Source organism: Carica papaya, chromosome 8, assembly GCF_054855325.1.
Source record: "Carica papaya isolate Zhongbai chromosome 8, ASM5485532v1, whole genome shotgun sequence".
Taxonomy (NCBI): domain Eukaryota; kingdom Viridiplantae; phylum Streptophyta; class Magnoliopsida; order Brassicales; family Caricaceae; genus Carica; species Carica papaya.
This window is the reverse complement of record NC_142316.1, coordinates 21,142,821-21,159,029: the sequence shown is the minus strand read 5'-3', so window position 1 is coordinate 21,159,029 and position 16,209 is coordinate 21,142,821. Positions and strand designations below refer to the sequence as shown.

The window sequence follows — 16,209 nt, the reverse complement described above, 5'->3', positions numbered from 1 at the left end:
TTTAATTTCGCGCTGCAAATACATACACTCCATTTCCTTTCTTCCCCCTCCCGTCATTTGTTTCCTTGTGCGTGCGCACTGCACCTCCCGTTCTCGTTCAAATATCAAGTAAAATCCCACGGTGCCGTGACTCACATTTACGAATAAACCTGCAGACCATAAATCAAGTCGTGCGTAACGTTGAAAGAATCATCTGCAAAAAAATGGGTGCAACACGAGGACTTCCCAAGAAAATAGTTGAAATATAAGGACTTTGCAAGAGGTCACCCATCCTAGTACTACTCTAGCCCAAGCACCCTTAACTGCGGAGTTCTGATAGAATTTGTTGCATTAGTGCTGTTATGATCGCTCATGTTGCATTCTGCGCTGCAAATACATACACTCTTTCTCCTTCCATCCCCCCTCCCGTCATTTGTTTCCTTGTGCTTGCACTCTACATCTCTCCTTCTCGTTCTAATATTAAGTAAAATGCCTCGGCACCATGACTCACCTTTGCGAGTGAACTAGCGGTTCATAATTTCATTCGCACGTAACGTCGAACGACCCCTCCGAAAAAATACGGGCACAACACGAGGACATCACAGGAGGTCACCCATCCGAGTACTACTCTAGCCCAAGCACACTTAAGTGCGGAGTTCTGATGGGATCCGGAGCATTAGTGCTGGTATAATCGCACCAGTTTAATTTCGCATTGCTAATACATTACTCCTTCTCCTTTCTTCCCCCTCCCATCATTTGTTTCGGAGTTCGTTCACACTTTACCACTCCTTCTCGTTCAAATATCAATTAAAATGCCCCTGCGTCTTGACTCACATTTATGTATAAACCAGTGGACCATAGTTCCAGTCGCGCGTAACGTCGAACGGCCCATCTAAAAAAAAATGGGTGCAACACGAAAACTTCCCAGGAGGTAACCCTTCCTTGTACTACTTTCGCCAAAGCACACTTAACTGCGGAGTGCTGATGGGATCCGGTGCATTTGTGCTGGTATGATCGCACCTGTTTCATTTCGCGTTGAAAATACATACACTCTATCTCCTTCACTCACCCCTCCCATCATTTGTTTCCTTGTGCGTTTACCCTACACCTCTCATTCTCGTTCTAATATCGATTAAAATGCACCTGCTTCTTGACTCACATTTGTGTATAAACAAGCGGACCATAGCTCCGGTCACGCGTAACGTCGAACTACCCGTCTGAAAAAAAATTGGTGCGACACGAGGACTTCCCAAGAGGTCTCCCATCAGAGTACTACTCTCGCCCAAGCACACTTAACTGCGGAGTTTCTTAAGGGATCTGGTGCATTAGGGCTGGTATGATCGCACCTGTTTAATTTCGCAGTGCAAATACATACACTCCTTCTCCTTTCTTCCCCCTCCCGTCATTTGTTTCCTTATGCGTGCGCACTGCACCTCCCGTTCTCGTTCTAATATCAAGTAAAATACCACGACGCCGTGACTTACATTTGTGAATAAACCTGCGGACCATAATTTAAGTGGCGCATAACGTCGAAAGAATTATCTGCAAAAAAACGGGTGCAACACGAGGACTTCCCAGTAAAATGGGTAAAATAAAAGGACTTCGTAGGAGGTCACCCATCCTAGTACTACTCTCGCCCAAGAACCCTTAATTGCGGAGTGCTGATAAAATCCGTTGCATTAGTGCTGGAATGATCGCTCATGTTTCATTCTGCGCTGCAAATACATACACTCTTTCTCCTTCCATCCCCCTCCTGTCATTTGTTTCCTTTTGCGTGCACCCTGCATCTCTTTTTCTTGTTCTAATATTAAGTAAAATACCCCGGTACCGTGACTCACCTTTGCAAATGAACCAGCGGTTCATAATTCCATTCGCGCGTAACGTAGAACGATCAATCCGAAAAAAAATGGGTGTAACACGAGGACTTTCCAGGAGGTCATCCATCTGAGTACTACTCTCGCCAAAGCACACTTAACTGCGGAGTTCTGATGGGATACGGTGCATTAGTGCTAATATGATCGCACCCGTTTAATTTCGCGCTGCAAATACATACACTCATTCTCCTTTCTTCCCCCTCCCATCATTTGTTTCCTTGTGCGTGCGCACTGCACCTCCCGTTCTCGTTCTAATATCAAGTAAAATGTCACGGCGCCGTGACTCACATTTGCGAATAAACCTGCGGACCATAAATCAAGTCGCGCATAACATCGAAAAAATCATTTGCAAAAAAATGGGTGCAACACGAGGACTTCCCAAGAAAATGGATGAAATATAAGGACTTCGCAGGAGATCACCCATCCTAGTACTACTCTCGCCCAAGCACCCTTAACTGTGGAGTTCTGATGGGATCCGGTGCATTAGTGCTGGTATGATCGCACCTGTTTAATTTCGCGCTGCAAATACATACACTCCTTCTCCTTTCTTCCCCCTCCCGTCATTTGTTTCCTTGTGCGTGTGCACTGCACCTCCCGTTCTCGTTCAAATATCAAGTAAAATGCCACGGCGCCGTGACTCACATTTGTGAATAAACATGCGGACCATAATTCCAGTCGCGCGTAACGTCGAAAGAATCATCTGCAAAAAAGTGGGTGTAACACGAGGACTTTCGAAGAAAATGGGTGAAATATAAGGACTTCGCAGGAGGTCACCCATCCTAGTACTACTCTCGCCCAAACACCCTTAATTGCGGAGTTCTGATAGAATCCGTTGCATTAGTGGTGGTATGATAGCTCATGTTTCATTCTGCACTGCAAATACATACACTCTTTCTCCTTCCATCCCCCCTCCCGTCATTTGTTTCCTTGTGCGTGCACTCTGCATCTCTCCTTCTCATTCTAATATCAAGTAAAATTCCCCGGCACCGTGACTCACCTTTGTGAATGAACCAGCGGTTCATAATTTCATTCGCGCGTAACGTCGAACGATCCATCCGAAAAAAAATGGGTGCAACATGAGGACTTCGCAGGAGGTCACCCATCCGAGTACTTCTCTCGCACAAGCACACTTAACAACGGAGTTCTTATGGGATCCGGTGCTTTAGTGCTGGTATGATCACACCTATTTAATTTCGCGCTGCAAATACATACACTCCTTCTCCTTTCTTCCCCCTCCCATCATTTGTTTCCTTGTGCGTGCGCACTGCACCTCTCGTTCTCGTTCAAATATCAAGTTTAATGCCACGGCGACGTGACTCATATTTGCGAATAAACCTACGGACCATAATTTAAGTCGCGCGTAATGTTGAAAGAATCTTTTGCAAAAAAATGGGTGCAACACGAGGACTTCCCAAGAAAATGGGTGAAATATAAGGACTTCGCAGGAGGTCACCCATCCTAGTACTACTCTCGCCCAAGCACCCTTAACTTACGGAGTTCTGATAGAATCCCTTGCATTAGTGCTGGTTTGATCGCTCATGTTTCATTCTGCATTGCAAATACATACACTGTTTCTCCTTCCATCCCCCCTCCCGTCATTTGTTTCCTTGTGCGTGCACTCTGTATCTCTCCTTCTCGTTTTAATATCAAGTAAAATGCCCTGGCACCGTGACTCACCTTTGTGAATGAACCAGCGGTTCATAATTCCATTCGCGCGTAACGTCGAATGACTCATCAGAAGAAAAATGGGTTCAACAGGAGGACTTCCCAGGAAGTCACCAATCCAAGTACTTCTCTCGCACAAGCACACTTATTAGCGGAGTTCTGATGGGATCCGGTGCTTTAGTGCTGGTATGATCACACTTATTTAATTTCGCGCTGCAATTACATACACTCCTTCTCCTTTCTTTCCCCTCCCGTCGTTTGTTTCCTTGTGCGTGCGCACTGCACCTCCTGTTCTCGTTCAAATATCAAGTTTAATGCCACAGCGACGTGACTCACATTTGCGAATAAACTTGCGGATCATAATTCAAGTCGCGCGTAACATCGAAAGAATCATCTGCAAAAAAATGGGTGCAACATGAGGACTTCCGAAGAAAATGGGTGAAATATAACGACTTCGCAGGAGGTTGCCCATCCTAGTACTACTCTCGCCCAAGCACCCTTAACTTGCGGAGTTCTGAAAGAATCCGTTGAATTTGTACTGGTAAGATCGCTAATGTTTCATTCTGCGCTGCAAATACATACACTCATTCTCCTTCCATCCCCCCTCCTTTCATTTGTTTCTTTGTGCGTGCACTCTGCATCTCTCCTTCTCGTTCTAATATCAAGTAAAATGCCCCGGCACCGTGACTCACCTTTGCAAATGAACAAGCGGTTCATAATTCCATTCGCTCGTAACGTCAAACGACCCATCCGAAAGAAAATGGGTGCAACACATGGACTTCCCAGGAGATCACCCATCCGAGTACTACTCTCGCCCAAGCACACTTAACTGCGGAGTTCTGATGGGATCCGGTGCATTAGTGCTGGTATGATCGCACCTTATTAATTTTGTGGTGCAAATACATTCACTCCTTCTCCTTTCTTCCCCCTCCCGTCATTTGTTTCCTTGTGCGTTCACACTTCACCTCTCCTTCTCGTTCTAATATCGATTAAAATGCTCCTGCTTCTTGACTTACATTTGCATATAAACCAGCGAACCATAGTTCGAGTCGCGCGTAACGTCGAACGACTCTTCTGAAAAAAAATGGGTGCAACACGAGGACTTCCCAGGAGGTCACCATCCGAGTACTACTCTCGCCCAAGCACACTTAACTGTGAAGTCCTGATGGGATCCGGTGCATTTGTGCTGGTATGATCGCACCTGATTAATTTCGCACTGCAAATACATTCACTCATTCTCCTTTCTTCCCCCTCCTGTCATTTGTTTCCTTATGCGTTCAGACTGCACCTCTCCTTCTCGTTCTAATATCGATTAAAATGCCCTTACTTCTTGACTCAGATTTGCGTATAAACCAGCGGGCCATAGTTCTAGTGGCGCGTAACATCGAACGACCCGTCTAAAAAAAAATTGGTGCGACACGAGGACTTCCAAGGAGGTCACCCATCCAAGTACTACTCTCGCCCAAGCACACTTAACTGCGGAGTTCTGATGGGATCCGGTGCATTAGTGCTGGTATGATCGCAACTGTTTAATTTCACGCTGCAAATACTACACTCCTTCTCCTTTCTTCCCCCTCCCGTCATTTGTTTCCTTGTGCGTGCGCACTGCACCTCCCTTTCTCGTTCAAATATCAGGTAAAATGCCATGGCGCCGTGACTCACATTTGCGAAGAGACCTGCAGACTATAATTCAAGTCGCGCGTAACGTCGAAAGAATCATCTGCAAAAAAATGGGTGCAACACAAGGACTTCCAAAGAAAATGGGTGAAATATAAGGACTTCGTAGGAGGTTACCCATCCTAGTTCTACTCTCGCCCAAGCACCCTTAACTTGCGGAGTTCTGATAGAATCCGTTGCATTAGTTCTGGTATGATCGCTTATGATTTATTCTGCGCTGCAAATACATACACTCTTTCTCCTTCCATCCCCCCTCCCGTCATTTGATTCCATGTGCGTGCACTCTGCATCTCTCCTACTCGTTCTAATATCAAGTAAAATGCCTCGGTACAGTGACTCACCTATGCAAATGAATCAGCGGTTAATAATTCCATTCGTGCGTAACATCGAACGACCCATCCGAAAAAAAATGGGTGCAACATGAGGACTTCCCAGGAGGTAACCCATCCGAGTACTACTCTTGCCCAAGCACACTTAACTGTAGAGTTCTAATGGGATCCAGTGCAGTAGTGCTAGTGTGATCGCACATGTTTCATTTCGCGTTGCAAATACATACACTCCTTCTCCTTTCTTCCCCCTCCCGTCATTTGTTTCCTGGTGCGTTCAGACTTCACCTCTCATTCTCGTTCTAATATCAATTAAAATTCCCCTGCGTCTTGACTCACATTTGCGTATAAACCAACGGACCATAGTTCCAGTTGCACGTAACGTTGAACGACCCATCTGAAAAAAAAATGGGTGCAACACGAGAACTTCCAAGGAGGTAACCCATCCTTGTACTACTTTCGCCAAAGTACACTTAACTGCGGAGTTCTGATGGGATCCGGTGCATTTCTGCAGGTATGATCGCACCTGTTTCATTTCCTTCTGAAAATACATACATTCCTTCTCTTCCCCTCCCCGCTCCCATCATTTGTTTCCTTGTGCGTTCACACTGCACCTCTCCTTCTCGTTCTAATATCGATTAAAATGCCCCTGCTTCTTGACTCACATTTGCCGATAAACAAGTGGACCATAGTTCTAGGCGCGCGTAACGTCGAACGACTTGTCTGAAAGAAAATTGGTGCGACACGACGACTTCTCAGGAGGTCATCCATCCGAGTACTACTCTCGCCCAAGCACACTTAACTGTGGAGTTCTAATGGGATCCGGTGCATTAGTGCTGGTATGATCGCACCTGTTTAATTTCGCGATGCAAATACATACACTCATTCTCCTTTCTTCCCCCTCCCGTCATTTGTTTCTTTGTCAATGCACACTGCACCTCCCGTTCTCGTTCAAATATCAAGTAAAATGGCACGGCGCCGTGACTCAAATTTGCCAATAAACCTGCGAACCATAATTCAAGTTGCGCGTAACGTCGAAAGAATCATCTGTAAAAAAATTGATGCAACACAAGGACTTCCCAATAAAATGGGTGAAATATAAGGACTCTGCAGGAGGTCACCCATCCTAGTACTACTCTCGCCCAAGCACCCTTAACTGTTGCGTTCTGATAGAATCAGTTGCATTAGTGCTCGTATGATCGCTCATGTTTCATTCTGCGCTGTAAATACATACACTCTTTCTCATTCCATCCCCCCTCCCGTCATTTGTTTCCTTATGCGTGCACTCTCCATCTCTCCTTCTCGTTCTAATATCAAGTAAAATGCCCCGGCACTGTGACTCACCTTTGCGAATGAACCAGCGGTTCATAATTCCATTCGTGCGTAATGTCAAACGACTCATCCGAAAAAAATTGGTGCAACACGAGGACTTCCCAGGAGGTCACCCATCTGAGTACTACTCTCGCCCAAGCACACTTAACTGCGGAGTTCAGTTCCGGTGCATTAGTGCTCGTATGATCGCACCTGTTTCATTTCGCACTGCAAATACAAACACTCCTTCTCTTTTCTTCCCCCTCGCGTCATTTGTTTCCTGGTGCGTTCACACTTCACCTCTCCTTCTCGTTCTAATATTAATTAAAATGCCCCTGCGTCTGGACTCACACTTGCAAATAAACCAGCAGACCATAGTTCCAGTCGCGCGTTACATCGAACGGCCCATCTGAAAAAAAAAATGTGTTCAACACGAGAACTTCCCAAGAGGTAACTCATCCTTGTATTACTTTTGCCAAAGCACACTTAACTGCGGAGTTCTGATGGGATCCGGTGCATTTGTGCTGGTATGATCGCACCAGTTTCGTTTCGTGCTGAAAATACATACACTCCTTCTCCTTCCCTCCCCCTCCCATCATTTGTTTCCTTGTGCGTTCACACTGCACCTCTCCTTCTCGTTCTAATATCGATTAAAATGTCCCTGCTTCTTTACTCACATTTGCTTATAAATCACCGGACCATAGTTCCAGTCGCGCGTAACATCAAACGACCCGTCTGAAAAAAAATTGGTGCGACACGAGAACTTCCCAAGTGGTCACCCATCCAAGTACTACTCTCGCCCAAGCACACTTAACTGCGGAGTTCTGGACGGATCCGGTGCATTAGTGCTGGTATGATTGCACCTGTTTAATTTCGCGCTGCAAATACATACACTCCTTCTCCTTTCTTCCCCCTCCCGTCATTTGTTTCCTTATGCGTGCGCATTGCACCTCCTGTTCTCGTTCAAATATCAAGTAAAATGCCACGGCTCCGTGACTCAATTTGCGAATAAACCTGCGGACAATAATTCAAGTTGCGCGCATTGTCGAAAGAATCATCTGCAAAAAAATGGGTGCAACACGAGGACTTCCCAAGAAAATTGGTGAAATATAAGGACTTCGCAGGAGGTCACCCATCCTAGTACTACTCTCACCCAAACACCCTTAACTTGCGGAGTTCTGGTAGAATCCGTTGCATTAGTGCTGGTATGATCGCAACTGTTTCATTTCGCACTGCAAATACATACACTCCTTCTCATTTCTTCCCCCTCCCTTCATTTGTTTCCTAGTGCGTTCTCACTTCACCTCTCATTCTCATTCTAATATCAATTAAAATGCCCCTGCATCTTGACTCACATTTGCGTATAAACCAGCGGACCATAGTTCCAGTCGCGCGTAATGTCGAACGACCCATCTGAAAAAAAAAAATGGGTGCAACACGAGAACTTCCCAGGATGTAACCCATCCTAGTACTACTTTCGCCAAAGCACACTTAACTGCGGAGTTCTGATGGGATCCGGTGCATTTGTGCTGGTATGATCGTACCTGTTTTATTTCGTGCTGAAAATACATACACTCCTTCTCCTTCCCTCCCCCCTCCCATCATTTGTTTTCTTGTGCGCTCACACTGCACCTCTCTTTCTCGTTCTAATATCGATTAAAATGCCCCTGCTTCTTGACTCACATTTGAGTATAAACCAGTGGATAATAGTTCCAGTCGCGCGTAACGTCGAACAACCCGTCAAAAAAAAATTGGTGCGACACGAGGACTTCCCAGGAGGTCACCAATCCGAGTAATACTCTAGACCAAGCACACTTAACTGCGGAGTTTTGATGGGATCCGGTGCATTAGTGCTGGTATTATCGCACATGTTTAATTTTGCGCTGCAAATACATACACTCCTTCTCCTTTCATCCCCCTCCCGTCATTTGTTTCCTTGTGCGTTCACCCTGCACCTCTCATTCTCGTTCTAATATCGATTAAAATGCACCTACTTCTTGACTCACATTTGTGTATAAACTAGCGGACCATAGCTCCAGTCGCGCGTAACGTCGAACTATCCGTCTGAAAAAAAATTGGTGCGACACGAGGACTTCACAGGAGGTCACCCATCAGAGTACTACTCTCGCCCAAGCACACTTAACTGCGGAGTTTCTTAAGGGATCCGGTGCATTAGGGCTGGTATGATCGCACCTATTTAATTTCTCGCGGCAAATACATAAAATCCTTCTCCTTTCTTCCCCCTCCCGTCATTGGTTTCCTTGTGCGTGCGCACTGCACCTCCTCTTCTCGTTCTAATATCAAGTAAAATGCCACGACGCCGTGACTCACATTTGCGAATAAACCTGCGGACCATAAATCAAGTCGTGCGTAACGTTGAAAGAATCATCTGCAAAAAAATGGGTGCAACACGAGGACTTCCCAAGAAAATAGTTGAAATATAAGGACTTTGCAAGAGGTCACCCATCCTAGTACTACTCTAGCCCAAGCACCCTTAACTGCGGAGTTCTGATAGAATTTGTTGCATTAGTGCTGTTATGATCGCTAATGTTGCATTCTGCGCTGCAAATACATACACTCTTTCTCCTTCCATCCCCCCTCCCGTCATTTGTTTCCTTGTGCTTGCACTCTACATCTCTCCTTCTCGTTCTAATATTAAGTAAAATGCCCCGGCACCATGACTCACCTTTGCGAGTGAACTAGCGGTTCATAATTTCATTCGCACGTAACGTCGAACGACCCCTCCGAAAAAATACGGGCACAACACGAGGACATCACAGGAGGTCACCCATCCGAGTACTACTCTAGCCCAAGCACACTTAAGTGCGGAGTTCTGATGGGATCCGGAGCATTAGTGCTGGTATGATCGCACCAGTTTAATTTTGCATTGCAAATACATTACTCCTTCTCCTTTCTTCCCCCTCCCATCATTTGTTTCGGAGTGCGTTCACACTTTACCACTCCTTCTCGTTCAAATATCAATTAAAATGCCCCTGCGTCTTGACTCACATTTACGTATAAACCAGTGGACCATAGTTCCAGTCGCGCGTAACGTCGAACGGCCCATCTAAAAAAAAATGGGTGCAACACGAGAACTTCCTAGGAGGTAACCCTTCCTTGTACTACTTTCGCCAAAGCACACTTAACTGCGGAGTACTAATGGGATCCGGTGCATTTGTGCTGGTATGATCGCACCTGTTTCATTTCGCGTTGAAAATACATACACTCTATCTCCTTCACTCACCCCTCCCATCATTTGTTTCCTTGTGCGTTCACCCTGCACCTCTCATTCTCGTTCTAATATCGATTAAAATGCACCTGCTTCTTGACTCACATTTGTCTATAAACAAGCGGACCATAGCTCCGGTCACGCGTAACGTCGAACTACCCGTCTGAAAAAATATTGGTGCGACACGAGGACTTCCCAGGAGGTCTCCCATCAGAGTACTACTCTCGCCCAAGCACACTTAACTGCGGAGTTTCTTAAGGGATCTGGTGCATTAGGGCTGGTATGATCGCACCTGTTTAATTTCGCAGTGCAAATACATACACTCCTTCTCCTTTCTTCCCCCTCCCGTCATTTGTTTCCTTATGCGTGCGCACTGCACCTCCCGTTCTCGTTCTAATATCAAGTAAAATACCACGACGCCGTGACTTACATTTGTGAATAAACCTGCGGACCATAATTTAAGTGGCGCATAACGTCGAAAGAATTATCTGCAAAAAAACGGGTGCAACACGAGGACTTCCCAGTAAAATGAGTAAAATAAAAGGACTTCGTAGGAGGTCACCCATCCTAGTACTACTCTCGCCCAAGAACCCTTAATTGCGGAGTGCTGATAGAATCCGTTGCATTAGTGCTGGAATGATCGCTCATGTTTCATTCTGCGCTGCAAATACATACACTCTATCTCCTTCACTCACCCCTCCCATCATTTGTTTCCTTGTGCGTTCACCCTGCACCTCTCATTCTCGTTCTAATATCGATTAAAATGCACCTGCTTCTTGACTCACATTTGTGTATAAACAAGCGGACCATAGCTCCGGTCACGCGTAACGTCGAACTACCCGTCTGAAAAAAAATTGGTGCGACACGAGGACTTCCCAGGAGGTCTCCCATCAGAGTACTACTCTCGCCCAAGCACACTTAACTGCGGAGTTCTGGACGGATCCGGTGCATTAGTGCTGGTATGATTGCACCTGTTTAATTTCGCAGTGCAAATACATACACTCCTTCTCCTTTCTTCCCCCTCCCGTCATTTGTTTCCTTATGCGTGCGCACTGCACCTCCCGTTCTCGTTCTAATATCAAGTAAAATACCACGACGCCGTGACTTACATTTGTGAATAAACCTGCGGACCATAATTTAAGTGGCGCATAACGTCGAAAGAATTATCTGCAAAAAAACGGGTGCAACACGAGGACTTCCCAGTAAAATGAGTAAAATAAAAGGACTTCGTAGGAGGTCACCCATCCTAGTACTACTCTCGCCCAAGAACCCTTAATTGCGGAGTGCTGATAGAATCCGTTGCATTAGTGCTGGAATGATCGCTCATGTTTCATTCTGCGCTGCAAATACATACACTCTTTCTCCTTCCATCCCCCTCCTGTCATTTGTTTCCTTTTGCGTGCACCCTGCATCTCTTTTTCTTGTTCTAATATTAAGTAAAATACCCCGGTACCGTGACTCACCTTTGCAAATGAACCAGCGGTTCATAATTCCATTCGCGCGTAACGTAGAACGATCAATCCGAAAAAAAATGGGTGTAACACGAGGACTTTCCAGGAGGTCATCCATCTGAGTACTACTCTCGCCAAAGCACACTTAACTGCGGAGTTCTGATGGGATACGGTGCATTAGTGCTAATATGATCGCACCCGTTTAATTTCGCGCTGCAAATACATACACTCATTCTCCTTTCTTCCCCCTCCCATCATTTGTTTCCTTGTGCGTGCGCACTGCACCTCCCGTTCTCGTTCTAATATCAAGTAAAATGTCACGGCGCCGTGACTCACATTTGCGAATAAACCTGCGGACCATAAATCAAGTCGCGCATAACATCGAAAAAATCATTTGCAAAAAAATGGGTGCAACACGAGGACTTCCCAAGAAAATGGATGAAATATAAGGACTTCGCAGGAGATCACCCATCCTAGTACTACTCTCGCCCAAGCACCCTTAACTGTGGAGTTCTGATGGGATCCGGTGCATTAGTGCTGGTATGATCGCACCTGTTTAATTTCGCGCTGCAAATACATACACTCCTTCTCCTTTCTTCCCCCTCCCGTCATTTGTTTCCTTGTGCGTGTGCACTGCACCTCCCGTTCTCGTTCAAATATCAAGTAAAATGCCACGGCGCCGTGACTCACATTTGTGAATAAACATGCGGACCATAATTCCAGTCGCGCGTAACGTCGAAAGAATCATCTGCAAAAAAGTGGGTGTAACACGAGGACTTTCGAAGAAAATGGGTGAAATATAAGGACTTCGCAGGAGGTCACCCATCCTAGTACTACTCTCGCCCAAACACCCTTAATTGCGGAGTTCTGATAGAATCCGTTGCATTAGTGGTGGTATGATAGCTCATGTTTCATTCTGCACTGCAAATACATACACTCTTTCTCCTTCCATCCCCCCTCCCGTCATTTGTTTCCTTGTGCGTGCACTCTGCATCTCTCCTTCTCATTCTAATATCAAGTAAAATTCCCCGGCACCGTGACTCACCTTTGTGAATGAACCAGCGGTTCATAATTTCATTCGCGCGTAACGTCGAACGATCCATCCGAAAAAAAATGGGTGCAACATGAGGACTTCGCAGGAGGTCACCCATCCGAGTACTTCTCTCGCACAAGCACACTTAACAACGGAGTTCTTATGGGATCCGGTGCTTTAGTGCTGGTATGATCACACCTATTTAATTTCGCGCTGCAAATACATACACTCCTTCTCCTTTCTTCCCCCTCCCATCATTTGTTTCCTTGTGCGTGCGCACTGCACCTCTCGTTCTCGTTCAAATATCAAGTTTAATGCCACGGCGACGTGACTCATATTTGCGAATAAACCTACGGACCATAATTTAAGTCGCGCGTAATGTTGAAAGAATCTTTTGCAAAAAAATGGGTGCAACACGAGGACTTCCCAAGAAAATGGGTGAAATATAAGGACTTCGCAGGAGGTCACCCATCCTAGTACTACTCTCGCCCAAGCACCCTTAACTTACGGAGTTCTGATAGAATCCCTTGCATTAGTGCTGGTTTGATCGCTCATGTTTCATTCTGCATTGCAAATACATACACTGTTTCTCCTTCCATCCCCCCTCCCGTCATTTGTTTCCTTGTGCGTGCACTCTGTATCTCTCCTTCTCGTTTTAATATCAAGTAAAATGCCCTGGCACCGTGACTCACCTTTGTGAATGAACCAGCGGTTCATAATTCCATTCGCGCGTAACGTCGAATGACTCATCAGAAGAAAAATGGGTTCAACAGGAGGACTTCCCAGGAAGTCACCAATCCAAGTACTTCTCTCGCACAAGCACACTTATTAGCGGAGTTCTGATGGGATCCGGTGCTTTAGTGCTGGTATGATCACACTTATTTAATTTCGCGCTGCAATTACATACACTCCTTCTCCTTTCTTTCCCCTCCCGTCGTTTGTTTCCTTGTGCGTGCGCACTGCACCTCCTGTTCTCGTTCAAATATCAAGTTTAATGCCACAACGACGTGACTCACATTTGCGAATAAACTTGCGGATCATAATTCAAGTCGCGCGTAACATCGAAAGAATCATCTGCAAAAAAATGGGTGCAACATGAGGACTTCCGAAGAAAATGGGTGAAATATAACGACTTCGCAGGAGGTTGCCCATCCTAGTACTACTCTCGCCCAAGCACCCTTAACTTGCGGAGTTCTGAAAGAATCCGTTGAATTTGTACTGGTAAGATTGCTAATGTTTCATTCTGCGCTGCAAATACATACACTCATTCTCCTTCCATCCCCCCTCCTTTCATTTGTTTCTTTGTGCGTGCACTCTGCATCTCTCCTTCTCGTTCTAATATCAAGTAAAATGCCCCGGCACCGTGACTCACCTTTGCAAATGAACAAGCGGTTCATAATTCCATTCGCTCGTAACGTCAAACGACCCATCCGAAAGAAAATGGGTGCAACACATGGACTTCCCAGGAGATCACCCATCCGAGTACTACTCTCGCCCAAGCACACTTAACTGCGGAGTTCTGATGGGATCCGGTGCATTAGTGCTGGTATGATCGCACCTTATTAATTTTGCGGTGCAAATACATTCACTCCTTCTCCTTTCTTCCCCCTCCCGTCATTTGTTTCCTTGTGCGTTCACACTTCACCTCTCCTTCTCGTTCTAATATCGATTAAAATGCTCCTGCTTCTTGACTTACATTTGCATATAAACCAGCGAACCATAGTTCGAGTCGCGCGTAACGTCGAACGACTCTTCTGAAAAAAAATGGGTGCAACACGAGGACTTCCCAGGAGGTCACCATCCGAGTACTACTCTCGCCCAAGCACACTTAACTGTGAAGTCCTGATGGGATCCGGTGCATTTGTGCTGGTATGATCGCACCTGATTAATTTCGCACTGCAAATACATTCACTCATTCTCCTTTCTTCCCCCTCCTGTCATTTGTTTCCTTATGCGTTCAGACTGCACCTCTCCTTCTCGTTCTAATATCGATTAAAATGCCCTTACTTCTTGACTCAGATTTGCGTATAAACCAGCGGGCCATAGTTCTAGTGGCGCGTAACATCGAACGACCCGTCTAAAAAAAAATTGGTGCGACACGAGGACTTCCAAGGAGGTCACCCATCCAAGTACTACTCTCGCCCAAGCACACTTAACTGCGGAGTTCTGATGGGATCCGGTGCATTAGTGCTGGTATGATCGCAACTGTTTAATTTCACGCTGCAAATACTACACTCCTTCTCCTTTCTTCCCCCTCCCGTCATTTGTTTCCTTGTGCGTGCGCACTGCACCTCCCTTTCTCGTTCAAATATCAGGTAAAATGCCATGGCGCCGTGACTCACATTTGCGAAGAGACCTGCAGACTATAATTCAAGTCGCGCGTAACGTCGAAAGAATCATCTGCAAAAAAATGGGTGCAACACAAGGACTTCCAAAGAAAATGGGTGAAATATAAGGACTTCGTAGGAGGTTACCCATCCTAGTTCTACTCTCGCCCAAGCACCCTTAACTTGCGGAGTTCTGATAGAATCCGTTGCATTAGTTCTGGTATGATCGCTTATGATTTATTCTGCGCTGCAAATACATACACTCTTTCTCCTTCCATCCCCCCTCCCGTCATTTGATTCCATGTGCGTGCACTCTGCATCTCTCCTACTCGTTCTAATATCAAGTAAAATGCCTCGGTACAGTGACTCACCTATGCAAATGAATCAGCGGTTAATAATTCCATTCGTGCGTAACATCGAACGACCCATCCGAAAAAAAATGGGTGCAACATGAGGACTTCCCAGGAGGTAACCCATCCGAGTACTACTCTTGCCCAAGCACACTTAACTGTAGAGTTCTAATGGGATCCAGTGCAGTAGTGCTAGTGTGATCGCACATGTTTCATTTCGCGTTGCAAATACATACACTCCTTCTCCTTTCTTCCCCCTCCCGTCATTTGTTTCCTGGTGCGTTCAGACTTCACCTCTCATTCTCGTTCTAATATCAATTAAAATTCCCCTGCGTCTTGACTCACATTTGCGTATAAACCAACGGACCATAGTTCCAGTTGCACGTAACGTTGAACGACCCATCTGAAAAAAAAATGGGTGCAACAAGAGAACTTCCAAGGAGGTAACCCATCCTTGTACTACTTTCGCCAAAGTACACTTAACTGCGGAGTTCTGATGGGATCCGGTGCATTTCTGCAGGTATGATCGCACCTGTTTCATTTCCTTCTGAAAATACATACATTCCTTCTCTTCCCCTCCCCGCTCCCATCATTTGTTTCCTTGTGCGTTCACACTGCACCTCTCCTTCTCGTTCTAATATCGATTAAAATGCCCCTGCTTCTTGACTCACATTTGCCGATAAACAAGTGGACCATAGTTCTAGGCGCGCGTAACGTCGAATGACTTGTCTGAAAGAAAATTGGTGCGACACGACGACTTCCCAGGAGGTCATCCATCCGAGTACTACTCTCGCCCAAGCACACTTAACTGTGGAGTTCTAATGGGATCCGGTGCATTAGTGCTGGTATGATCGCACCTGTTTAATTTCGCGATGCAAATACATACACTCATTCTCCTTTCTTCCCCCTCCCGTCATTTGTTTCTTTGTCAATGCACACTGCACCTCCCGTTCTCGTTCAAATATCAAGTAAAATGGCACGGCGCCG

General features: G+C 45.9%; 4 non-coding genes and 26 pseudogenes across 4 annotated transcripts; all 30 read right to left on the bottom strand.

The window, feature by feature from the left end:
* Positions 1-559: 559 nt before the first annotated feature.
* Positions 560-678, bottom strand: LOC148251409 (5S ribosomal RNA; annotated as a pseudogene).
* A 204-nt stretch (positions 679-882) lies between these two features.
* LOC148251408 (5S ribosomal RNA) lies at positions 883-1,001 on the bottom strand (annotated as a pseudogene).
* A 206-nt stretch (positions 1,002-1,207) lies between these two features.
* LOC148251407 (5S ribosomal RNA) lies at positions 1,208-1,327 on the bottom strand (annotated as a pseudogene).
* A 559-nt stretch (positions 1,328-1,886) lies between these two features.
* LOC148251406 (5S ribosomal RNA) lies at positions 1,887-2,005 on the bottom strand (annotated as a pseudogene).
* A 235-nt stretch (positions 2,006-2,240) lies between these two features.
* LOC148251405 (5S ribosomal RNA) lies at positions 2,241-2,359 on the bottom strand (annotated as a pseudogene).
* A 560-nt stretch (positions 2,360-2,919) lies between these two features.
* Positions 2,920-3,038, bottom strand: LOC148251404 (5S ribosomal RNA; annotated as a pseudogene).
* Positions 3,039-4,279: 1,241 nt separating this feature from the next.
* Positions 4,280-4,398, bottom strand: LOC148251403 (5S ribosomal RNA). Its single transcript, XR_015814752.1, has one exon. It is a non-coding gene; the product is annotated as a 5S ribosomal RNA (ribosomal RNA).
* Positions 4,399-4,603: 205 nt separating this feature from the next.
* Positions 4,604-4,721, bottom strand: LOC148251402 (5S ribosomal RNA; annotated as a pseudogene).
* Positions 4,722-4,926: 205 nt separating this feature from the next.
* On the bottom strand, positions 4,927-5,045 carry LOC148251401 (5S ribosomal RNA). Its single transcript, XR_015814937.1, has one exon. It is a non-coding gene; the product is annotated as a 5S ribosomal RNA (ribosomal RNA).
* A 560-nt stretch (positions 5,046-5,605) lies between these two features.
* Positions 5,606-5,724, bottom strand: LOC148251400 (5S ribosomal RNA; annotated as a pseudogene).
* A 206-nt stretch (positions 5,725-5,930) lies between these two features.
* LOC148251399 (5S ribosomal RNA) lies at positions 5,931-6,049 on the bottom strand (annotated as a pseudogene).
* A 206-nt stretch (positions 6,050-6,255) lies between these two features.
* Positions 6,256-6,374, bottom strand: LOC148251398 (5S ribosomal RNA; annotated as a pseudogene).
* Positions 6,375-6,933: 559 nt separating this feature from the next.
* LOC148251397 (5S ribosomal RNA) lies at positions 6,934-7,047 on the bottom strand (annotated as a pseudogene).
* A 531-nt stretch (positions 7,048-7,578) lies between these two features.
* On the bottom strand, positions 7,579-7,697 carry LOC148251396 (5S ribosomal RNA; annotated as a pseudogene).
* Positions 7,698-8,259: 562 nt separating this feature from the next.
* Positions 8,260-8,378, bottom strand: LOC148251395 (5S ribosomal RNA; annotated as a pseudogene).
* A 205-nt stretch (positions 8,379-8,583) lies between these two features.
* LOC148251394 (5S ribosomal RNA) lies at positions 8,584-8,702 on the bottom strand (annotated as a pseudogene).
* A 205-nt stretch (positions 8,703-8,907) lies between these two features.
* Positions 8,908-9,027, bottom strand: LOC148251393 (5S ribosomal RNA; annotated as a pseudogene).
* Positions 9,028-9,587: 560 nt separating this feature from the next.
* On the bottom strand, positions 9,588-9,706 carry LOC148251392 (5S ribosomal RNA; annotated as a pseudogene).
* A 204-nt stretch (positions 9,707-9,910) lies between these two features.
* LOC148251391 (5S ribosomal RNA) lies at positions 9,911-10,029 on the bottom strand (annotated as a pseudogene).
* Positions 10,030-10,235: 206 nt separating this feature from the next.
* LOC148251390 (5S ribosomal RNA) lies at positions 10,236-10,355 on the bottom strand (annotated as a pseudogene).
* Positions 10,356-10,915: 560 nt separating this feature from the next.
* LOC148251389 (5S ribosomal RNA) lies at positions 10,916-11,034 on the bottom strand (annotated as a pseudogene).
* Positions 11,035-11,593: 559 nt separating this feature from the next.
* LOC148251388 (5S ribosomal RNA) lies at positions 11,594-11,712 on the bottom strand (annotated as a pseudogene).
* Positions 11,713-11,947: 235 nt separating this feature from the next.
* Positions 11,948-12,066, bottom strand: LOC148251387 (5S ribosomal RNA; annotated as a pseudogene).
* Positions 12,067-12,626: 560 nt separating this feature from the next.
* Positions 12,627-12,745, bottom strand: LOC148251386 (5S ribosomal RNA; annotated as a pseudogene).
* A 1,241-nt stretch (positions 12,746-13,986) lies between these two features.
* LOC148251385 (5S ribosomal RNA) lies at positions 13,987-14,105 on the bottom strand. Its single transcript, XR_015814751.1, has one exon. It is a non-coding gene; the product is annotated as a 5S ribosomal RNA (ribosomal RNA).
* Positions 14,106-14,310: 205 nt separating this feature from the next.
* Positions 14,311-14,428, bottom strand: LOC148251384 (5S ribosomal RNA; annotated as a pseudogene).
* A 205-nt stretch (positions 14,429-14,633) lies between these two features.
* LOC148251383 (5S ribosomal RNA) lies at positions 14,634-14,752 on the bottom strand. The gene has a single exon (XR_015814935.1). It is a non-coding gene; the product is annotated as a 5S ribosomal RNA (ribosomal RNA).
* A 560-nt stretch (positions 14,753-15,312) lies between these two features.
* On the bottom strand, positions 15,313-15,431 carry LOC148251382 (5S ribosomal RNA; annotated as a pseudogene).
* A 206-nt stretch (positions 15,432-15,637) lies between these two features.
* LOC148251381 (5S ribosomal RNA) lies at positions 15,638-15,756 on the bottom strand (annotated as a pseudogene).
* A 206-nt stretch (positions 15,757-15,962) lies between these two features.
* LOC148251380 (5S ribosomal RNA) lies at positions 15,963-16,081 on the bottom strand (annotated as a pseudogene).
* Between the last annotated feature and the right edge of the window lie 128 nt (positions 16,082-16,209).